Source organism: Lepidochelys kempii, chromosome 7 (genome assembly GCF_965140265.1).
Source record: "Lepidochelys kempii isolate rLepKem1 chromosome 7, rLepKem1.hap2, whole genome shotgun sequence".
NCBI lineage: Eukaryota > Metazoa > Chordata > Testudines > Cheloniidae > Lepidochelys > Lepidochelys kempii.
The window spans coordinates 78,089,789-78,112,960 of NC_133262.1; the positions used below are offsets into that span (position 1 = coordinate 78,089,789).

At 37.2% G+C, this 23,172-nt stretch overlaps 1 protein-coding gene across 2 annotated transcripts in view; it reads left to right on the top strand.

Annotated features, from left to right (window-relative positions):
- ARID5B (AT-rich interaction domain 5B) overlaps positions 1-23,172 on the top strand; it is a 147,372-nt gene that overhangs the window by 68,520 nt on the left and 55,680 nt on the right. The gene's annotated exons all lie outside the window — the stretch shown is intronic.

Sequence of the window (23,172 nt, forward strand, 5' to 3'; positions counted from 1 at the left end):
AGTGTCAGAATCCCTGCTACATCCTCCTTCTTCCCCATCCTTCCATAAGGGGCAAATAGGCCAGGGAAAAAGGATCAAGGGGGATTGGTTCTCCATCTTGATCCCACTGTATTTTCATGTACGCATGATTAGATTCCATACACATATTCACTTCCCTCTAAATGCCCACATCAATTGGTATGTAAAAAAACTCCCTGAAAAGATTACTTATGGGCCATTGACTAATTTCTCTTAAACAGAAAACTATCAGTAAAATACACACTGCATATGATTCATTTTTTTGGTTGCTATTATGGAGTAACTTTTGTAAAGGCCTGTCATTTACTTTTATTGCTAGGCAGATATATATGCTGCCAAAGAAGAGAAAAGAACAAAAAAGTAAGGGCCCCTATTAATTTTCATTATAAATTCCAGTGAACTAGCCATAGATAAAACTGTCTGTACAGACATCAACAGCCGCTTTTTGGAAAATGGGAGTTGCGGGTCAGTGTGCTGAAATGTGTGGTGCAAATGTGCACCTGGAGTTGCACATGCACTTATTACAATTGTCTGTGCACATTAGGTAAGGATAGGCTTCATTCTCCCAATATGCCAGGTTCACACCTGGAGCTACTGCCGATGCACAGTGATGACAGTGAGAGGAGGATCAGGCCTTGTCTGTGCAGAGGGGTAGATGTCTAATTACCCATTTATGCGTGCTACTGTCATATTTGTATGGGTGGTTGCTGTAGATGTGCACACAATGTGCACATTTGCATGTAAAAGGAGGTCTCTAGCTTCTGGAAACTTTGTCTTCAAATGTCTCTTCTGTTGCTTGTAATGAACGAGATGTCAAATTGGCTTCAGGAACAAGCAGCAAACAGCAAGCAAGAAAATAAGAATGTTTGGGCACAGGCCTTAAAAGTCAGAAGATCAGATGCTTAGATGAGGTAGATCAGTACAGCTCCACGGACCTCACCAGCTGAGAAGCTGGTGCAGAATGTTTCATCTCAACAGTATGGTGGATAATAACATATCATGGCTATTAGATGTTAACAGGGAGACTTTTTTCTTGGTTTTGTGCGTGTGCTTGCTCTAAATATAAGCAGAGTATGAGGGAAAGCTGGATAACGTTTCTTCCTTATTTTTCAAATATGCTTGGTAAATTTTAAATCATTCTGGATTACTTTTATAGCGCGTTGGGCCCAATATACCATTAAAAAAGCTGTTTCGTCCCTGGGTTACAATAAACACCTGTTCACCGCCCAAAGAAAGTTAAAAGTTTTATTAATGTCTGTAAAGGACATTCTTTTACTAAACAGTTCATACCAAAAAGTGAAAGAGCTGTATCTAGTTATACTATTAATATCAATTTTCCCCCTGAAAAATGAAACGGATTCCTTTTACATAAAAAGATCAATGCACAGAAAAAAACAGCTAATTGGAAAATGACGTGTAAAGTCATTACAGTACCCATTTCCCTCCCTCCTCCTTTAAAAACCAACAGTATATCACTTACATTAGGAAAAATCATCTCCTTAAAAAAATCGCCATCTTTCCCTAAAACAATGTAGAAAGCAGAGTCTCTCACTTCCTAAAAGAAAAGGAGTACTTGTGGCACCTTAGAGACTAACCAATTTATTTGAGCATAAGCTTTTGTGAGCTACAGTGGAAAATTCCACTGAATGCATCCGATGAAGTGAGCTGTAGCTCACAAAAGCTTATGCTCAGATAAATTGGTTAGTCTCTAAGGTGCCACAAGTCCTCCTTTTCTTTTTGCGAATACAGACTAACACGGCTCTTACACTGAAACCTCTCACTTCCTAGGTTAGCAAAGTTAGGATCACTATATAAAGCATTATGGTCACCCTCCTGGGCTTATGCGGTAATAAAAGGATGCCCTCTGGTCTAAAAAATAATGTTATCTAGCTGGTCTTCTTTGGCCAGGTAATTTGTGGCTGAGATGAGAGGGCTCCAGGATTGGGCTGTAGAGCAGAGAGGACTGTGGGGGCTAGCTAATGTTCCATAAAGAATGAGCAGGATGAAAGCAGACTACTGGAGACATTGCAGTGGTGCCATTAGTACTAGTGTAACTGAAATTTTGTCGTTGCTTTCTATATATGTCTCCATGGCCAGAGTTTTGTGACTCCTAGATAAAATCAACTGTTTAGAAAAAACTGGCATATAAAATTACTTTAAAAATATGCACAGTTCCAGTGCAATAAAATACAGAGAACTTTCCTGTTGGTGACACTTCTTTATTCCTGTAACTCAAAAGCAGCTTCCTTTTTAACCCAACCTTAGTATGTAGGTCTCAATTTGGACGAAAACATTTTTTTATAAAGTAAAATACTGACGTTATTGGCATTTGGCTCCTTTACATGCACTGTAACTTATTTCAATAGACGGACTAGAGCTAAGATCTCCTGATGCCGAGGACAGTATTTTAATCTCAGGACTGTCCGTCCTCCGATCATAAAAAATGCTATTCCCTCCTCAGGAAAGGTATCTGGGGGTCTTCTCCCTTCTTTTAGTGGTCCCCATCACTCTGTATTTATTTCTTGCATCTAAATTAATTTTGTTGTTCTCAATATTAATCAGTCATTGCTTTCTATGGATCATGAAGAGATCTTGATGCATGTTATTCTTGGCTCAGTCTGATATAGTCTGTATCAGTGAATAGCAGCTCTCCTGCATGGTCAGCGTTCATTATCCAGAAGATTTGTCTAGGGAAGGATGTTTTACCACACCAACATTTGGACTCCATCAGAAGAGTTCTACCGAAGCTTAATTAGCTGGCATTAAATGTGATCGAAAGCAAGAGTTTTCTCAACATGTCCCAAATTCTGTGCCTTCTGGGGATTGTATCCAGCACCAGAATGTGTTGGTAGATTTGACAAGTTCAGCAGATGGCATCTTCTTTCATGCTTAAGTGCTCCCTGGACTCTTCTATGTTGCATTATTTTAAAAAAAAAAGCATTTCAGTGTTCTATTCCTCTCTTTTAAAAAATGTACTTGCCCACCCCCATGGATACCCCTCTGGTAACGTAGCAGGGCGAGTGCCTGCTGTAGGAAGACAAGGTGGGTGAGGTAAAACCTTTCAGGTTTCTCCATGCATCCAGGGAAAGGGAAAATATAATGGTCTTGATTCTGATCTTACACTGGTTTTAGGCTAGTGTAACTTTTACTTACTTGAATGGAGCTATTCCTGATTTACCACAGTGCCAAGGCTTGATATACACCCCCCTGAAAGTAGAAATAGTCTTTCCATTGACTTTAGACATCAGTGAGATCAGAATCAGGCCCAATATCTTTGCTGTATAGTCACAGGGGATCTAAGCTGTGGAAAGCCCACACCCAGGAGTCTACCCATCCTATGCACCACACAGCTCCCTGTCAGAAAAGGGCAGCTGATTATATGGCTAGTGGGCTTGAACCCACTGGTCTAAAAAGTGTACATTGTGGGGAATAGTAAGCCATTTCTGCCTGTCTCCTGCTCGTGCCCTGTAATAGTGGGTGTAACCTGGCCTGCTGGGATTGAGGCTTCTGGTCTGTTCCTATGACTTGTATAACAGGAATTAGGGTTCTAGTGTAAACCCAACAGCTCATGTGCTTAAAGATATGCATATGTGCAAATGCTTTGTTGGAATAGGACCAGAGTGCTCAGCAACATGCCAGATTGAGCCTGCAACCCCCTAAGAAGAAAATTCATTTTGTTTTCAAGGCAAGTAGCAAGAAAAACTTACTCCATGGATTTTGAAAAATATATTCTTTAATGTTATTTAGAATCTATTTAGTTTTTTCCACCACCATTTTTAATGTGCCCAGGGCATGCTGTCCAGTACTGTATTTTAATACAAGTATGGTACTACGGCGGGAAAGTTGCTAGTATCCCAGTTGTAAGGCTAGAACATTTTAGCATTTATATGTGTTCTTAAAAATATTATACGAGTATATGAAAGCTTTTGTATTAGCATGGATGCTGGGACCTCCTCAGATGCAGCTTTACAGTGGCATCTTCAGCAGTCTGAAAAATATGCAAATATTTTCCATGGCTCTGGGTAGAGTGGTTTAGCTAAATATTATAATTTTTAACTTTCCCAAAACAAAAAACAGGACGTAGCTAGAGGGGTAGTAATGATTAATGCATAACAGAGTTATATCTAATGTGTATGTGTATATATATATATTTTCCCCTCATCTCTACAAACATAAGCCTTTAGTTTTAAAGAGAAAATCTGCAAATGTTTTGAATTCTTGGTCAGATCTTTTTTTTTTTTAATTTTGTTAATCCAACTGTAGAGTAAGTTATTAATGATCCCCAGACGTTGTTTATAATGATTGATTTTGCAGTTGTGAAATAATACTTCCAGTTTTTTTAAACAAGTGATATTTCCCAGTATGCTCTGCAGTATTTGAATAAAATATCGGAAGGCAGAGCTGTTTATATGCCCAGCCTAATTGCTTCTGTTAAGTGATTTCCTCATTCTTAACAGTTTTAGCTCTAATTGCTTTTTCCCCCCACATCTAAAAATAAATATTTGCAAGTTTTGCATCATGTCACTCATTGTAAAGGATAAAATATTTGTATACTTGCAGCAATAAACACTGATAATGGATCCTTTTCTGTCTCACAGTGGTGTAAATCTGGAATAACGCCATCCACTTCAGTGGATGTTACACAAGATTTACACCAGATTAACTGAAAGCAGAATCTAGCAGAATCGTTAGCAGTGAGTTGTTAAGTGAAAGAATTTAACATGTTGTAAAGTGAGATAAACTTGGACTAGATGACTTCTCAAGGTCCTTTCCAGCTCTACATTTCTATTATTTTGTGATCCGTATAAACTCAAAAGAAGCAAAATATGTTTCTTTCTTTCCTTTTTTTGCTAAGTATATTTTTCAATAGCAACCATATTTTTGAGCTCTACACATACTCCATAAATTCACTTTTACTAAACAAAACCAGAATCTAAAATTTCCTTGTTAGAGAATATCTACTGTAGTCACTTTTTACAGGAAAATTAATTTTTTCAGGTTTCTATGCTCAACCTCCCCCCCACCCCAGTAAAGCCTATTGGAGGGGTGAATCCTATGTGAAATCTCATTGGCTTTTTTTTAAGCTCTTCAACCAGTATTCAGAGTACAGTAGGCAGCACTATACATCCTCAACCTCTGCCTCATTCCCTGGGCATCCAGTATCTTGTAAATCTGCATTGAGGTATGCACACTTTATAATATGTGTGCATATATATTTCATACCTGGCATGAAAGCTAGCATAGTCCAGAGCACACTTGTAAACTGTACATTGAATGAGACAGCGCTCTGTAAGAGCCTTGGCCTGTTCAGCGCCCACCGGGCCTCACTGATAGCACACAGTGCGTTGTCAGGCAGGCAGGGCTCCTCATTCAGTGCTTTACAGTAACCATTCCCTCAATCTCTTGTCAGTTTGAAAGGTAAAACTGTGCGGCTTCTGAGATGTGGAGAAGAAGGGCTCCCTCCTATGGACCTTTTAAGGAGGTAGCATCTGAGCTTCCTCCTCCCACCCCCATCTTTCTTTCTTGTGAATAACAAAAAAACAAATAAAAAACCCATCCATGTACGCGCTTAGAAATTCCATTTAAAAATACTATAGTGAAGAAGCATTAAGGTTGCTGTGTTAAGCACTTAAAAATCAAGAAACTCCCAAGTTAAAGTTTCGCATGCAACCTTAACTCTGCCCTCCCTGTGTGTGCATTACAATACAGACCGATAACACGATCACGTGCTGTAACATAACATGATACGTTTTATTTTGCAAAGGTTTTACTGAGAGAGTCTGTGGCTCAGCAGCATAGAAATTTAGGTCTCTGGAGTTCCAGTCCAATGCCTCAACCAGAAAACCATCATTCTTCTCTCTTTTTTTAGGGAATACATGGTAGTGTGATATGGTTTAAAAGTGTTATCTGCTTAGGTTTAGGATAACGATGATGTCAGAAATAGTTCCAGCAAAAAAGATTAGTCGGCAGAGTACTGGTGAGGTGGACAAATGTGTGTGATATATGTAATTTATCACATAAGTATAATGTGTGTACCCATGTATTGATTTCTGTTAATTAAGTGGGTTTAGATACAATTTTTAAAATTACTGATTCCCATATTTGATTTTCAGTGTGTTGCTGCTTTTGTGATTCAGCTAACAAAACCATATTAAGAGCCACGTTTTCAGGGCAGTAAAACAGAGTCTGTGTAAGCTCACGGTGAATGTGAAAACAAAGTCATTTGGATATGTTGACAGTTTTGGAGTCATCTTTTTGATATGTATTCTTTAGAGCATCCTTGTTTAATGTTTCTCCAATTTCAGTCTCTCTCTTGGACCACCATGCATGCCAGAGCTCTTGAGCTTTGTCTTGGAAGAGTTTTCAATCAATCAGAATACCAAATGTACATTGTTACATTCCCTCAGGTGTTCAAGCCTTAAAATCAGTAATTATTGTGAATAGAAGAGAACTTTGCAGCCAGTCTCAGTGCCAACATTCCAAAAGCCAGTACAATGGAAACGAGAAATGGTTTATGTCAGAATATGGTCACATTCTTCTGATTAAACCCACTCAAAAAAAGACAACATTGTAATATTTTCCAATGACTGTTTATCATGAATTACGTCAGCCTTAGTTTAAATTGCTATTATTTCTTCTTAATGCTTCATGGTGCCTGCATAATTTATAGCATTGGCAGCTGTGGGGCTATGAAATAACCTTTCACAATCACCATACAATAGTAAAGAACATGAAGTTTTTGTTGTTAATTATTATGGGACTCCTTTAACTTTTTACAAAGTGACATAAAATATTGTTGAGGTACTTACGGTTAAAGCTACTTTTACATGGATCTATTTTGCTTCTGGCTAGTTTCTTAACTAAAGCAGTCATTTGTGGTTATTATGCCTTGGGAGATATTATGCCAGAACTGGTTTAAAAGAATTATTATGTATCACATGTCATACATTACATGTCAGCACTTGAGGCTCCTTTTCAATAAAAACAAATGTAATTTTAGTTAATGCTGTTTTACGTATAGGCCATTTGTAAACTTACCTAAGTTAATTTGAAGGTACTAAAAAAGCTTTGTTCCTTCTGGAGTGCACTTGAATAATTTTGTTTTGGCTTCAGATGGAAATTCCAAAATATTTGTCATTATTTTAATCAGACTACAGTAATGCATCTAAGAGCAAATAGTTTCCCTAATACCCAGGTGAGTGTACACATTTCAAGGAGTTGGAATTGATACCCATTACTTTAAGTCTTTTTTAGCAGAGGGCTTTCTCGGTTCCCGAATGGTATTGCTAATAGGATCAGCCAAGGCTACTGAATTGCTTAATGATGATACCTCCGTTTTTTAAGCCTTGTCATTGTATAACTTGGAAAAAGTAGTTTATACAGTCTAGCTAATCCTTGGGTGAAGGGTGGTATAAATTAAACGCTGTAGGCAGGTCCTGAGTTTCCTTAAAGCTACATTTCAAGTATGGAAAATGCAAACTTATACAAAGCCACCTTTGAATTAATATGTCCTTCCCTGTAGTTCCAAATACTATACATATTTTCCAGGGCTTACTTATTTAAAGCAAGAAATGAAGCAGCCAGGGTGTGCCAGCCAGCTTACAAAGAATGAAAACACATGAATGACTCGTGAACATTTTCTGATTTTTCTTACCTGTAATTAGTTAGTTACAGTTAGCCAAAATAATTTGCATGATTTTCCCCACTATCTTTGTTTGAGAACCATAAAAATGATCAAAGCCTCTATTTGTCTCTCATGGGGTAACATTTAACTCCTTGGTGCCAGTGGTTTTGGTGACTCTATTGTTGGCAGTGGATGTCCTGCTGGGGAAAAGATCAGTCTCTGTCCCAACCCAAATGGTCAAGCTGAAGCCACCCGAGCATCGTTTGAAAGAGAGAGAGAGAGCATTTCATGTATTGTTACTTAAAATTCAACAAGGAAAATTGACTCTTCTGAAACTTGGATAAATTTACATGTATCCTGATAGATTTTCAAAATTGGACAACATGCTTGAGTGCTCTGGAAATGAGCCTGCAAGGCAGATTTAGAATTCTTTAGTTTTTTTAATCAAAGGCATTTCACAAGCCAGTTGTGAGTGGAAAGGGGAATCTAGCATTACATAAGAAAGTAGCAAATTTTTCTGTTTAATGAGTGAATATTTGGTATTTATAAAGCAGATAAAAGATGGTAAAGCAGGAGACAGACCTGAAGTTTCAGAGATTTTAATAAAGACTGAAGTTAGTAGTGAAAAGGTCAAAGTGCCATTTGCTGAGCCCCTCATTTTGGCATGGTATCAAAGCTTGTAGAACTGACTGTGTGACTGTGATGCGTGTTAATGAACAGTTGTGGCACTTAACTGAGATCATGGGTTTGTCACATGAATATATATAAAAAAGAGATGAGAAAATTTTTTTTTTTCATTTTGCTGTATTGTGGCTGTTGGAAGGACGAAACAATTAAAAGAAACATTTGAATACCACATTGTTAAGTCACATAGCTGGACTGTAAAGAAAACTAGTTTTGAATAATTGAATACTGATGATAGTTAAATATAGTTATTCAAAATTGTTTTTAGCTACAGATGTTACGCCATTTTAGAAACTTAGACTAAATAATGTCAGATCTTGTTTGCTTTTTTAGTATGTTATTCATTTATTGGGAAATTCAAAATGTAAAACAGCTGGGAAAAGAGCTTGGTGTTCACAAAGTAATCTTTAAAATGTGTACATTTCAGACCCACTCTTATATAGCTGTTTAGAAATGCCTGAGATGTATATTATAGTTCATAAAGTTCTGTAAACATAGTCCAACAAGTATATGACAGAGAAATATGAAATAGGAACATGGGGATAATTTTGAAATCAAAATCAATTTATTATAGTCTTTATAAAACAGTAAACTGCTCTCAATTCAAATAATATGTAATCTTCAGTAACATGCATTTAAAATTATCTATACTACATATCAAATATCTGAAGAAAAATGTTCATTCATGTTTAATTCTCTCTGTGATGCTTATGTCAGAATGAAGGAGTTAATTTATCTAAGAGTTTCAATGCATGAGTTAGAGCTGTACAAAACCAATCATGTAGAAATAATAGACTACCACTGGAAGTGCTGTACTATTGCAGTTTTAATAGCTCTTCAGTTCTGCTCAACAATTAGTCCATACATTTTATAGCTGGGCCTTTAAGAAACTGGCATACTCAGCAAAATCACAGTAATTGGGAGATGATGCAATGTAGAGACAAGTCAAAGGAAAAAAATGAATAGCAAATGTCAGTAGTTTATATTTTAAATATGCCAGCAATATTAATAGAGGAAAAAATTAATAGCAAATTTGAGTAGTTTTTATATTTTAAAATATCCTAGTAATATGATCTGGAGAGAGACTGTGATTTCTGCAGATTTTTAAATGTCATGTTGACATGATTGTAGTTTTTAAAGCATTAGCAAAATACCCATGTACCACTTGAAAAAACTGTGATATGATCTACTCCCCGAAATTAGGCACTAGGATATAAGGACATGATCTTTAGCCTACTGAGTTCAACGGGAGTCTTTACACTGTCATCAGTGGGCTTTGGATCAGGCCCTTAGTCTCCAAACTCACTCATCATAAACCTGATCAGAGAGGAGCGTGGTGAATGTCAGCATTCTGACTGGTTCATAACTCAAGCTAAAAAGCAAAAGAACCCCTCAATAATCTATTTTTTTTATTCCCCTGCCATTACCTGAACTACCCCTGAGCATTTCTAAACACCACCTCTTCCCAGTAATAGTAAATGGATACACCGTGCCTTCCCATATTTTGATTCTATGGGTGAGTAGTGAATATATTTTCCTAACTAGACAAAAATCAAAAAGTAATTACCTTTGGCAGAAAAAATAAGAGGTTTGGCTTCTCTGAGCTTTATAATAGCCATTAGAACTTGGACAATGAAACTTTGACTGTTTGTACACTGAGGACCAAATGCCAATGAAATTGTGGAAGTTTTGACATTGACTTCAATGGAAGTATGATTTTTTGGCCTTTAATACGTGTAGCTTTACCTTAGTCCTTTACCTAATTCAAATCAGTCAAACATCCCCCATGTGAGTCAGGGCAGCTATATTGGTCCTTATTACTGTGAATGGGACTTAGGGATAATGATGGATACCCAATCATGTGATGCAGTAGCTAAGACAGCAAACGTGATCCTTAGATGTATGAAGCAGAGCGGTGGGTATTAGCACTGTATATAGTGTTAGAGAAATCACTACTGGAACACTGTGTGCAGTTCTGGTTCCACACTAAAACTGATGTTGAAAAATTTGAAAGGGTTAAGACAAGACCTACAAGAATGATTTGAGGTCTGGAAAACTTGCCTTAAAATGAGACACTAAAGAAGCTCAATGTATTAGTTTATCCAAGAGAATGTTAAGAGATGACTTGCACTCACTGTCTATAAGTAACTACATAAGGAGAAGATTTCTGATAGTAGGAGGCTCTTTAGTTTAACAGGCAAAGGCATAACAAGATCTAGTGGCTGAAGCTAGACAAATTCAGCCGTGGTCCAATGTTTGGTGGAGTTTGGAGAACTTACTGAGCTCTGTCCTTCTTCAGACATATACGCATACCTTTCAATTTGTACTAGCGAGCTGTACATTTGAAGCATAGTTGTTGGCTTTTAATTTCACAGATCGTGCCTAATACATTAGCCCTACATAGGAAGTGTTGTAACTGCCCTATTGTGTTTTAGTTGTGGCAGGATTTGAAAATCTAACTTGATAGCATCTCATAAAATATGTTAACTAATAACATTCTCCAAAATCACATACAGACTTAATAAAAAGAAAAGGAGGACTTGTGGCACCTTAGAGACTAACCAATTTATTAGAGCATGAGCTTTCGTGAGCTACAGGAAGTGAGCTGTAGCTCACGAAAGCTCATGCTCTAATAAATTGGTTAGTCTCTAAGGTGCCACAAGTCCTCCTTTTCTTTTTGCGAATACAGACTAACACGGCTGTTACTCTGAAACCATACAGACTTAATGTGACTCTTTATAGATCCTTCAGGAGTATCTCTAGTTACCTGAACTTTTTGCATAATAGTTTGAAAGACTGTGTTAATTGAAAAGTCTGTTAGCACCACCTGAGTACAAGAAGAGGAGGAATTTGATTTTAAACAGGTGGCTTCAACCCACAGAAAGGGTAAGAGGGAAACTGAAAGGGGCAATTGTAATAACCTTGTCAATGAGGACAACATACACAAACAACAGCTGGTGTCACAATGACAGGGGTGCTGCTATAAGGAAGCTTTCAGCATTGTTGGAGCCCAAAGTGGGTTTCATTTCAGACTTGCTATTACAATAGGCTACAGTGAAAGAAGCAGGGAAGGTGGGAATAAAATAAAAGTTCATATAACAGTGAAAACTATTCCTTACAATAGTATGGAATGTGTACTTTAAATAGGCATTGATGGTTTTGCTTCTCATTTCAATGGTGAAATTAAGCACGACATGGAATGTACATCCTGATCTTGTAGCCCTAACTACTGGTTCTCTTGAAATATACCAAGACAGTCCCATGGCCTATTCTATAATGGCTATGGGTGAAAAATCAATGTTTGAAAAGCAGGAAAAATATCTTTAATAAAATACTTAAGCTATTCCCTCAACCTTTTGTAGCAGAATAATACATTCAAGTATCAGCAATGTAGTTATCCTTATTAGATCGTATCAGAATGCACTACAATCATTTGACTGATTTACCAAAAATTATAGCTCTTTAAGGTTTTTTGGTGGTGGTAATTATGAAACTCTTTCTGTCATTATGTTGGATGTGTGTTGTATATGTTTAGTTATGACAGAGAGGGGTTTGTTATTAAAAAACACACACACACACACACACACACACAAAAAACCCCAACCCTACCTAGCTGTAAATCCTTTCAGCTGCTTAGTTTAGAAGTTAGAGTCAATTTATGGAAGTCTGTGTTTACTGTCTTTCGAGCTTGATCATGACATTGGAATGTTTTTTTGAAGAAGAAAAAAAAAACCTCTATAAAATGAAATCTGCATTTACTGGTATGAAGCACAGAGCACTTGGCATCAGCAATGAGGCTACAGTATCTCTTTGAAGTGAAGCAAGTAAGAATAAACTTGCTGGTTCCATTTTGGGTTTAGAAGATAATTGGCTGATATGTTCAGCAAGTTCTAAAATTAACTGTAATAACAGAGCAGCCCAAAGTCATCAGTGGCTTAAAAAATGAAAATATGAAATGTACATGTCAGAGGAAAAGTATGGAAAATTGTAAACAAAGTAACAAGCAAAAAGATTAACAAGACATGAAGTAATTTATCTGTTGAATAAGGCTCTGTTATAGAATGAGGTTATTAATTTTTTTGGTTTGTTTGTTTCTGTGACGTGTACTGTGTGTGAATAATTCTCAAGACTCATCCAGCCCCTGACACACTGCAGCCATCAACATTCCCAACATTGTATCTGGAGTTGCCTGATGTAAGGGAAACATCCTATTTTAGGTATGGTGATGTTCTCAATTTTAAAGAATTTTTAATTGCTCAGACAATTAATACTTCATGCATATTTTCAACAATAGCTGCCTAGCAACCAGCAAAAAATATTCTGGAGAGCAAGAGGGGCTGAGATGAATGAATAGAAATGTGAGCTCTCATTTCAGGTGAGTTAAGGAAAGGCATTAGGGCTGTGCTGCATATTTGGGTCCAAAAGTTAATATTCATGGAAATGGGGAGGTCTTGAGATAACAAATATCCAACTTGTCTTTACATCCAAATAAAACGACAGTCTAAACAAGATGTAGGATTTCATCTACACCCCGTGAAATGAGGTCTAAGTCTGATAGGCTTTGTTAGTCTCACAGGCCAAAACCCAGACTAAACAAAACAAAAGACCTCATCAGTTGTTGGGAGGAGGCTTTGTAGCACCCCATGAGCCACATCCCACTTGCAGCTGGACAGCCTTCAACACTTCAAAATTCTGGTGGTTTTGGGGGGCTCTTTAGACCCAAGTCTAAACACACAAATAAACCCACTCTATGGGACTTTGACCTTCGCTACCGTTCTCCTTCCATTTTCTGATTATCCACTTAGGTATTTTTCCCCCATTTTAATTCTGACATGATTTTAGCTACTCGTATTTCATGAGCCTTGAAAGCTGAGCTGCTTGGGAATTTTCCACCAAAATGCTTTTATGGAAAATGCTATTTCCCCAAAAACAAATTTTTCCACGGGGCTTTTCAGTTTTGCTGAAATGCTTCTATTTTCCATCAGTAAAACTGAAAAGAAACATTTCATTTGGGATTGGGTTGGCCCAAATAAAAATATTTTAGTTTGTCCAACTGAATTAAAACTTTTCATGTTCAGTCATTTCAACAATAATCTGGCTGCTGTGGGGCATCATGGGAGCTGTAGTTCAGGTGGCCTCATGCCGCTGTAGGCTGGTTTGCCCGGCTAGACTACATCTTCCATGATATTCCACAGTCTCACGTCTCAGTGAACTGACATGGTACATCACGGGAGAGTTAATTTGGCAAAGGAGCCTCACCCATAGAGGAGAACTCAGAGAGGGCATGAGGCACTCAAATTACAACTCCCATAAGGCACAGTGGCAGCTCAGGGGAACACAGACTATGGCTGAATCAAATCGAAATGAATGAAACATTTTGATTTGGGAATGCAGAAACATTTCGTTTTGTTTGGAAATGTCAAAAGAAAACATTTTGAGTATTCCAAACCAACATTTATCGGAACTGTCTGTTCCCTAAAAACAAATTGATATTTTGACTTTTTGTCCTGATGTGGGACGAAAACAAATTTCAAAATGCTGGAATTTTCTATTGGACAGAAATTCTGAGTTTTGACAAGCTCTTCTTCAAAGGTGAAGGTTAATGATGAGATTCTGATATCAGATTCTCTCATGTAAATCAAAAGGAACTCCACAGGAATCTATGAAGTAATTCTGGATTTATACCAGTGTAATTGAGATCAAAATGTGGCGTTGAAGCTACCTGGATCTGATCCTTCTCCCACTGATGTCAATGCAAAAGTGCCATTGATTTCAGTGGGGCAGAATCAGACCCTATGTCATCTGAAAGCTGAGCCTCGGCTTTTGGCAAGATTTGGTTGCATTGTGGTAGTGTCCCTCGGGCCCGTATAAAACATTGGTTTACTACATTTAGTGGTATGGGAGATTAGCTGCTAAAACGTTGGAATCGAAGTTTGTGGGGAAAGCAAGATGGTAATCAAAATACTATGATTTTTAAATGTTGGTGTTTTGTGACTTGGCAGGGCCAGAAATAAATCGTTTATATCTTGGAGATCTGAGAATCGCACCCTTTCCAATGGTAAAAGACATTTATTTCTGCCCTTAATGGTTGATGAGATATTAGATGTAAATATGTCAGTGATACTATAAACCAATAGTGTCTTTTGGCACTGCTCCATGACTAAATATAACCAATCCTGAACCAGTGTGATTAAAGTTCATTTCCAGGTTTAGTAGAAGATTCCAAGATAATTCCATAGGCAAATGCAGAACCTGAAGTCGCTGTTTTGGACCTTATCTTTGCATATGCTGTAACTTCCTTTGTTACATTTTTTCTATTTGCAGTAACCATCTAGCAACTGTCCAAAGTACAGACAGCTGTTAACCTAGGCATCTCATCAATTCATGTTGAAGCATAAATAAATACATCATTTTTTTAAACCTAAACTATTTCACACATTCCTTTTGTCTTTGTAAAATGCCTTGCTTCATTTTTACCTAAAGGTGGTGTATAACAAATATTTGCATTTCCAACATCACTAATTGTCATCAACTCAATATGGTGTAGTACCATGCTGACCCTCATGTAATATTGTCAGTTTAGCGGTATTTATCTGTAGTACACTCATGGAGGGTTTGGAGTGTGAATTTTGGAGGGGGGAGATCTCTGTTTTTAAAGGCTGCCCTTCTGAGATTGAACATTATTTCTATTTTTTAGTAAAGATCTATTTTTTCCCCCTTTTAACTCATATATATTTCTACCAGGCCATTGTTTAATTTCAAGATGGTGTCTTTGGTAGAAAGATAATCAAATGTAATGTCTTCCACAACCGTTTCATATGCATGACTGCATAAAGCTTGTGTAATAGTTTATTATTGTAAAATTAGTATACCATAGAATAGAACAAACCGGGACCATAGCCAGATGAAATAGACAATGAATAGTTATATAAGGTTTTGAAGCACATGTAGAAGAACACAAGCACACTGTGTTTTCTTCTCAATTGTCTGCTGTTTGTTAATGTTTCCCTTTCAACATGATTACATCTCAGTTTAATACCACTCGCCATTTCAGGGTGTACAGTGCCAGCATTGACATAGTTATATCCCCTCCGTGCTACGAGTACTGCATGTATATATTTAAACTGAATGAGGCATGGTTAGCTAATGGGTTCTTCAAGAGATATGCACTTCTAAAATTAAGTGATGTATATAATTGTTAATTTTGTGTTAACAAGTTTGAAAGGGGTATTTCACCAACAATTATAACACTTAGTTCTATAAAAAGTGTGACATTTTAATTTTTGTCAAACAATTTCCTACCTCTAATCTCTGGGTTTTCATGGCAGGTTATTATTTCGTAACCAAGGTAAAAGCATTATTTATTAAAGTTCTAAAATATTATATTACTTTAAGTTTTAAGTTGCAGATCTATCTCCTGGTTTAGAAAAGCATTTTATTGATTTTAAAAAAATGTATATTTGAATTTAAACTTCAGTTCCACATTATGGCTTCCATATTATTTCAGAAGCAGATACACTTTAGTTCTTTGCGAAGACTTAGTTGCTTTATAAGAAACAGTGAATCTTATACATCTGAGCTTACACCATCACCAAAGTTTAGAACTGTGCACATTTGGAGTTTCACCTTTCCTGAATTTTTTTGTCTCACCAAGCCTGAAGGAGAAGTTTCAGAATGACAGAACACTGTTGTTACTCACTGTGGCTATGTCTACACTAGAAACACTGCAGTGGTGCAGCCCGTAACATTGTAGTGTAGACACTTACCACAGCGATGGAAGTGGTTCGTCTGTCGCTGTAGTAAATCTACCTCTTCAAGAGGCAGTACCTAGGTCGATGGAAGAATTCTTCCATCGACCTAGCAGTGTCTTCACGGGGGCTTAGGCTGGCTTAACAACATCACACAGAGTTTGAAATTTTTCACAGCTCTGAATGATCTAGTTAAGCCAACCTAACTTTGTAGTGTAGATCAGCCCTGAAGAAAGGTGTGGGGTATGGCTGATTTCATTTTGACTTCACAGCAAAGTAAAATCATCCCATTCACCAGTAGAGAGGGATGGTACTAGAGAGAGAAGAGTGGGATGAATACAGAACAAAATAAGAATATGAATGGAATAAAACAATTAGTGTTGGATCCAAAGCTCATTGACACCAATGGTCATAGGATCTACCGTATACTACATTTGAATGGGCACAGAGTTGAACATGGGTGTTCATTACTATGTTTTGGTACTTGAATCTGGATGAATAAAAGAGAAGGAGGAACTACACATTTATTGTTCACTTTGGCTGGCATTTTCAAAAGTGTCTGAGGGAGATAGGATCCCAAATCCGATTGAAATTCTATGGGATTTGGGTGAAGAGTTTCCTCAAGTGCCTCTGAAAATCTAATCTAATCATTATAAATTATTTGGAATTTCTATTTTAAACATTCCTACTTTGTGGTAGGCTATTTGAGTACGCTGTGGCCTCAAACAAAAATGGCCAGGTGGAAGACCTATTCAGAAATGAGAGAGTAAGTTTGGAACCTGAGATAAATATTAGGACTAATATACTTGCCACAGTAAATAATAAGGCTGTAACTAACTTCCCCCAAAGATTTGATTGACAGCATCCTCAAAGTAGTTTGCTCATGGGAAGCAGAACCCTGAGATAAAGTTTCAGCCTGAATTTATATATATTTGGGAGGGGAGCAGGGTACATTCCTACCCAAGAAGAAAATCCTGGTTGTCTGAAACAATGTTGTGTGATGAATCAGTACATTTTTATTGTTCATATCCTCAGAGGTCAGAAATACTGACGTTTGGAATGCAAACCAGACAGATAGCATATGTAAATACTGTATGTGCCTCTGCTCTGGCTACAGCTGTGGTCAGTGAAAGCTATAATTCACTTTGCACTAGATGAATAATAGGTTCTCTCTAACTTCTTCTCCATTTAGAATGTTGATTTAAAAGGAAACAGGGTTACACTTTTGAAATCCTTAGCCATAATGAAGACTTCCAGAGATTTCTGATAGGCTTTCAGAATGTATGTAACATTATGTCTAGATTTAATGTCTTGAGTAAATATTGACCAGTATTGATTTTTGCTTTGCCTCAGTCAATATTTACCTCTTGAGTTGATGAATCTTGATATTAATCTCAGCAGAAGTCCGTATCTTCTTAATACGAAACATGGAAATCTGTTAGAGGTGCTCATTTCTTATGGATTGGCTCGAGGTGTTTGAAGCTAGTGAAAAGTAGCTATGTAGACACTTCTGGTGTTTATTCTCTCTAAGTTGTGATTTTTGTCAGGTTTCCTAAGCTAAGCAGCATCAGGCTGGATAAGCACTTGCATGGGAGACTTTTTGGAAAAACCCAGATACAGTGTTGGTGAATCTGTGGCTTTATGGTGTTTCCTTCTGCCAGAACAGAATCATTCCCCCAGGGTGGTGGTAAGACACTGTGCTGAGGTCCTTCCAGATGATATGTAAAAGTGAAGTCCTTACCCACTGTGGTCATTCAAAATCCCATAGCATCTTTCACAAGGCGTGGGGTATTAATCCTTGTATCTGGCCAAACTGCAATTTATAATAAGGTAATTATATTCTACTTATTATTGCAGTAATACTTAGGGGCCTTGATGGAAATTGAGGCCCCTAGGAACTACCCACCATTGTGTAAATACATGGTAAGAGACAGGCTTTACCCGGAGGAGTCTGGATCCTTTACTGAACTCCACTGAGGCTCTGCAAAGTGTGCAGAGCTCCACCCACGCAGAATTCATTATATGATCAGGCCTGGATACATACCTGAATTCCCACTCTAGTTTCAGGCATGTAATTTTGCCTGTCCTAATGTGGTTGTGTAGTGTTGCTGTGTGCTGTTAAACAAATGCCCCAATTTACCCCAGAGGAGGCTGCACTTTGGTGACGGAAAAAGTGATTCCTATAGCTATAATCTGTATGCTGAGCAAGATTAAAAATTGAAAAACACTGTGATCCATTTGGAAAGAATGTGCTATATAAATATCAGATTATGCAAATCTAAACTATTCATCTTTTAAATGTTCATTTTGCCTTTTCCCTGATTATGTTTTTTGAATTGCCATATGTACTTCTTGTGGCATTTCTGTCTTGTCAAACTAAAAAGAGAAATCCTTATAATTAAGTTTTTATGGATTTCCATTTCCAGATAGAGCTATATTTATCTTTTTTGAATGTGTAACCATTGAGTGATACTGTAGGTGGTTTTTAAGTCCTTTTTAAAAAAAATTCCTCAAACTTGTTTTTTTATAAACATTATAAGTCACTATCAAGGGCATATGCTTGGGAGTAAGGAATTGGGAAAGAAGAGGATTTTAAAGTTGCACAATTGCATTGGAAAAAAACAGAACAAGCAAATCATGTATTTCTAAAGATCACACTGTTGTTTAATGTTATAGCAACATTCTTTCAGGAATGCTGATGATACACAGGAAATAAGTGAATAATTCTAATTGCAAAACTCTGTTGGTTTGTTATATTTCAAATGTTAAGATTTAATCTGCCCTGGAGTTGTGTTAAGAATAACAGAACATTTAAAAAAAAAACCCTGACTGAAGCAATAGTGATTTATCAAAGCAGCACTCAAATTAAATAAAGATTTGGCAGGATAGGCTGGAAAGTGCATTTATGTTTTCATGTACTCTTTTTTTCCTGATGTACCCTTATTGGCTTGTTTTAATACCGGTGTTATTTACATTTCAGGGATGGATCTATTATGCAGGAAATTGTCCAAACCCCTACAGCTGTATTTTACATTGAAATGTTTTTTTTAATGAAGTGATTGTGCAGACTTAATTTGGTAATCTATTATTAAATTTATAGTTTCAGGCTGTATTTGATATTTTTGCTTTGTATCGAATGAAAATGGGTATATATGAAGATATACAGTGTACATATATACCTGGTTTTGTATAGTAAATCTTTATATATGTTGTCCATTTTCAGAAACATACTGATTCTTTTGCAAACTCTCTTCTATGTTAGGGAATTCTACAGACTCCTGTGTTCCCTAGCTGAACCAGCTTATATACCAGTCTATTTTTAGTTATGAATGAACGATATAGAATGCAGTAGGTACTGTGATTTCTTTTCAGAGGTTCTAACTCATAAAATCATTTTGCCATACATTGCAATTATAGTGGTAAACATAATCCCAGCATCATGTTTCAAACAAAGAATTGTAATTCCACAAGGTTAGAACTTCCTCCTCATTGTTTAAAAGAAATATTATCTGTACAGTAGATCACATAATATTAAACTAGGATAAGTTCTGTGATCTTTATTCTTGAAAATGTTCATCCCTGAATATTTTAAACATGATTGTACAATTTGTGTGTATTTCCCTCTCTCTTGCTGCTATTCTGCATGACATTCATGTAACGCTAGAGGGCAACTGAGAGTTTTCTTTAAACAAAGCTGGAGATGGTTTTAATATCAACTAAGTGTTTAAACTCATTGAGGATTTATTTCCCTGTCTGCAAATTTCTACATATATAACCTCTGAGTTTCCATTGACAGCAAATAATAATCCAAATAAAGTTCTTCTGAGGGGAAAATATAGACAGAGTGGTTGAGAAGGCTGCTTTTGCCCAAATAAGGATTTTTTGTAGACCCCATGTGTTAGATAATGATCAACTGACAGTTGGTCATGAGTTAATAATGCTGGATGCTGAAATATGCATACCATGTGGTATAAAACAGTTCTGTAGATGGGGACAAACACGGCTATAGTTAGACATCAGAAACACAAGGAAATGTGTAAACTGTTTAATCGTGTTTCTGTTTAATCCACCCAGATAATTTCCTAAGAACCAACACTGACTGCAAAAGAACATTACACAACCATCTTCACAGTTAATGTTAAACCTTGCTCTATGTTACTAAAATGTAAAGAATAATAATATACTTTCACTGTATATAGATTTTTGTTTAAGTGCTTACTAATCACACAAAGATGGGCCTGATTCTGATCTTATTTACACCTGTGTAAATTGGGAGTAATTAAACTGAACTCAGTGGGTTTACATCAGGGCTATTCTATTTAAAACCACAAACCTCTCTGGTGTTATGATGAGGACTATGGTTACTATTTCCATTCTTGCACTCCCTGAAAAAGCTCCAGCTGGGGAAAAATACAGTTTCCCATTTGCTGAGTAACTCAGGTCACTGTGGACACATCACCCCAGTGCTCTGCCCTGCTCCAAGTCTGAATCCCAAGGAATGCAGACCCAGTTCAAGGTCTCTGTGTTGCTATTCAAAGCTCTAGCTACCTGAAAGATAGTTTCTCATTCTGTGACCATCGCCTCTCATGACAGCTACGCTACAGGGGCTCGATGAAACTGCCAAGGGAGGCTTATGAGTGTGGGACACAAACTGTAACAGGAGCTGGACCTGGACTATTGAAATCATTCCTGCAAGAAATAAGAATGACTGTGGTCCTCTCCGCTTTCTGAACCAAAAATACAAAACTAATTTCTCTGACGTGGCTCTCCCTCAATAAATATATCATCTATGCACATACACAATGTGCAGACACATCCATTCACTTGCCCACGCACAGACAAACAAAACTCCTATAAACTAATTAAGATCCATCTCCTACTGGATGGGACAATACAAAGAGAGGGTGAGGGATTGTTATTTCTAACTCGGAATGCTTGTTAGGTGTACTTGTATAGGGATACTATAGGGCAGTGGTTCTCAACCTTTCCAGATACCTGTATCCCTTTCAGGAGTCTGATTTGTCTTGTATACGCCAAGTTTCACCTCCCTAAAAAACTACTTGTTTACAAAATCAGACATAAAAATACAAAAGGGTCACAGCCCACTATTACTGAAAAATTGCTTACTTTCTCATTTGTACTATATAATTATAAAATAAATCAGTTGGAATATAAATATTGTACTTACATTTCAGTGTATAGTATCTAGAGCAGTATAAACAAGTCGTCTGTATGAAATTTTAGTTTGTACTAACTTAGCTAGTGCTTTTTAATGCAGCCTGTTCTAAAACCAGGCAAATAGCTAGATGAGTTGATGTACCCCCAGGCTTACACATACCCGTGGTTGAGAACTACGGAAGAGGATCATATACACACCTAGATATAGAAAGATTACTGGAAAGAAATGTGGGTCTGGAAAATTGCTGGAGAGAAGGCGGAATGTTGGTACCACCAACATGTACTCACATAAATGGACACATTTTTTAGAACTCGGCTCATAAAGCAACTAGAGAAAAATTGTGATCATTGTGGCCCCAATAATAATTTTTCAGTTGATCACAATGCTGCACAGTGGAGATACTGTGCACCTAGAGTGAAATGTTCACCAGTAACCCAATAACTTCAATAGGGGCAGGGTTAGGCCAAGGCTGAGTGCTTTGGAAAATCCCACCCTTGCTGTCTGGGTGCATTTTCCACCTGATTCCCTTTCACGCTATTCATTCTAATGGAAGTTACAGGTAAATCTCAAGAACGGAGTACATGCCATAGTTTCTGCTAATCTCACTTCTTGCATCCTCAACCAGTGTGAGTGTCTCTAGCAAATTATAATGACATCCCAGTGCAGTGGTAGAGTTCTGAGAAAAGGAAAGGGAGAAAGTGAACCCATAGCATTCTTATGTTTAAAGTAAAGCAGTTTTACTTGCCACAATGATGTGATACAAATGAGTAATGCAATAAGGGGCTTAAATAACTTATTTGTCATTTCCACATGCGAGCAGTAAGGTGTTCATGGCTTCATAGCTCCCACTATCAATCCCAAAAGCAAGGTTACTGGAAATATGCCTTTTTACTCCTCTTGGGCGAATCTCTATGTATCTATTTAGGTTCTTATTACAATGCCCATTTCTTACCTGTCTGTCAGCTCAGCTGATGTGTCTAATCTTTCTATCTGTGTGGGAATGATTGGGTATGTAGCTATCTTATTATCAAGGTATGTAGGTCATGTCTTCATTGAGTAGTGCTGACTCTGCTAGAGAGCAGTTTAATGAATGCTAGTTTTTGTCAGAAATAGAAGGAAATGTTGCCAGGAAAACCTCCTTAACATGTGCTGTATGTTCTTGTTTGTCTTTTATTTTGTAAAGGTTCCTAATGAGAAGTTAGTTGCTATTGGCGCATTGTGTGTTTTGCCCAGTTTGGATGAGATTACTTGATTTACACGGGTTAGCAGTGCACTGTCATTTGTCGCTGCTGTGTTTGCAGTCCTTTTGTCTTGGCTATTACATAATCAGTTGTTCCTGTTCACTCTTTTGCCCTGTTTAAAAAAAAACACAGAATATTCTAAAGAGTCAGATTTTCTTTTGCAAGTGCTGTGATCGGCATACAGTTTTGTCTGATACCAAGTTCAGAGCCTACTGTAATTGGAGGCAACATACACAAGTGTCCATTGAAGTTTGTGGGTGTGGAGGCTAAAAGTCAGTTTCACACTGGGGGAAAGAAAAACTTTAATGAACAAGGGTCAGATACTCTACCACAGTCCAGACATGTCCTACTTTATAATTAACTCTGATAGCTTCTTCTTTGTGGGCTAAATCCTGCTCCCCTGTTGAACTGGATGTAGGGTTGAATTCAGCAAGGCTCTTAAACATGTGCTTAACTTTAATCATGGAGACTAGTTCCACTGAAGTCCAACAGAACTACCTACATGCTAGTTAGGTGTGTGCTTCAGTGCTTTGTTGAATCAGGGCTTTAACCTTTAATGTCCATCTTCCTGTTGTGAATATTCCAAAAACTCACTCTTTTCATCGAAAAACTCACTCTTTTCGTCAATGCTAACATAGCGAAAGGGAAGAAACAAGCCTTTATAGCAAAAGTTTTGAA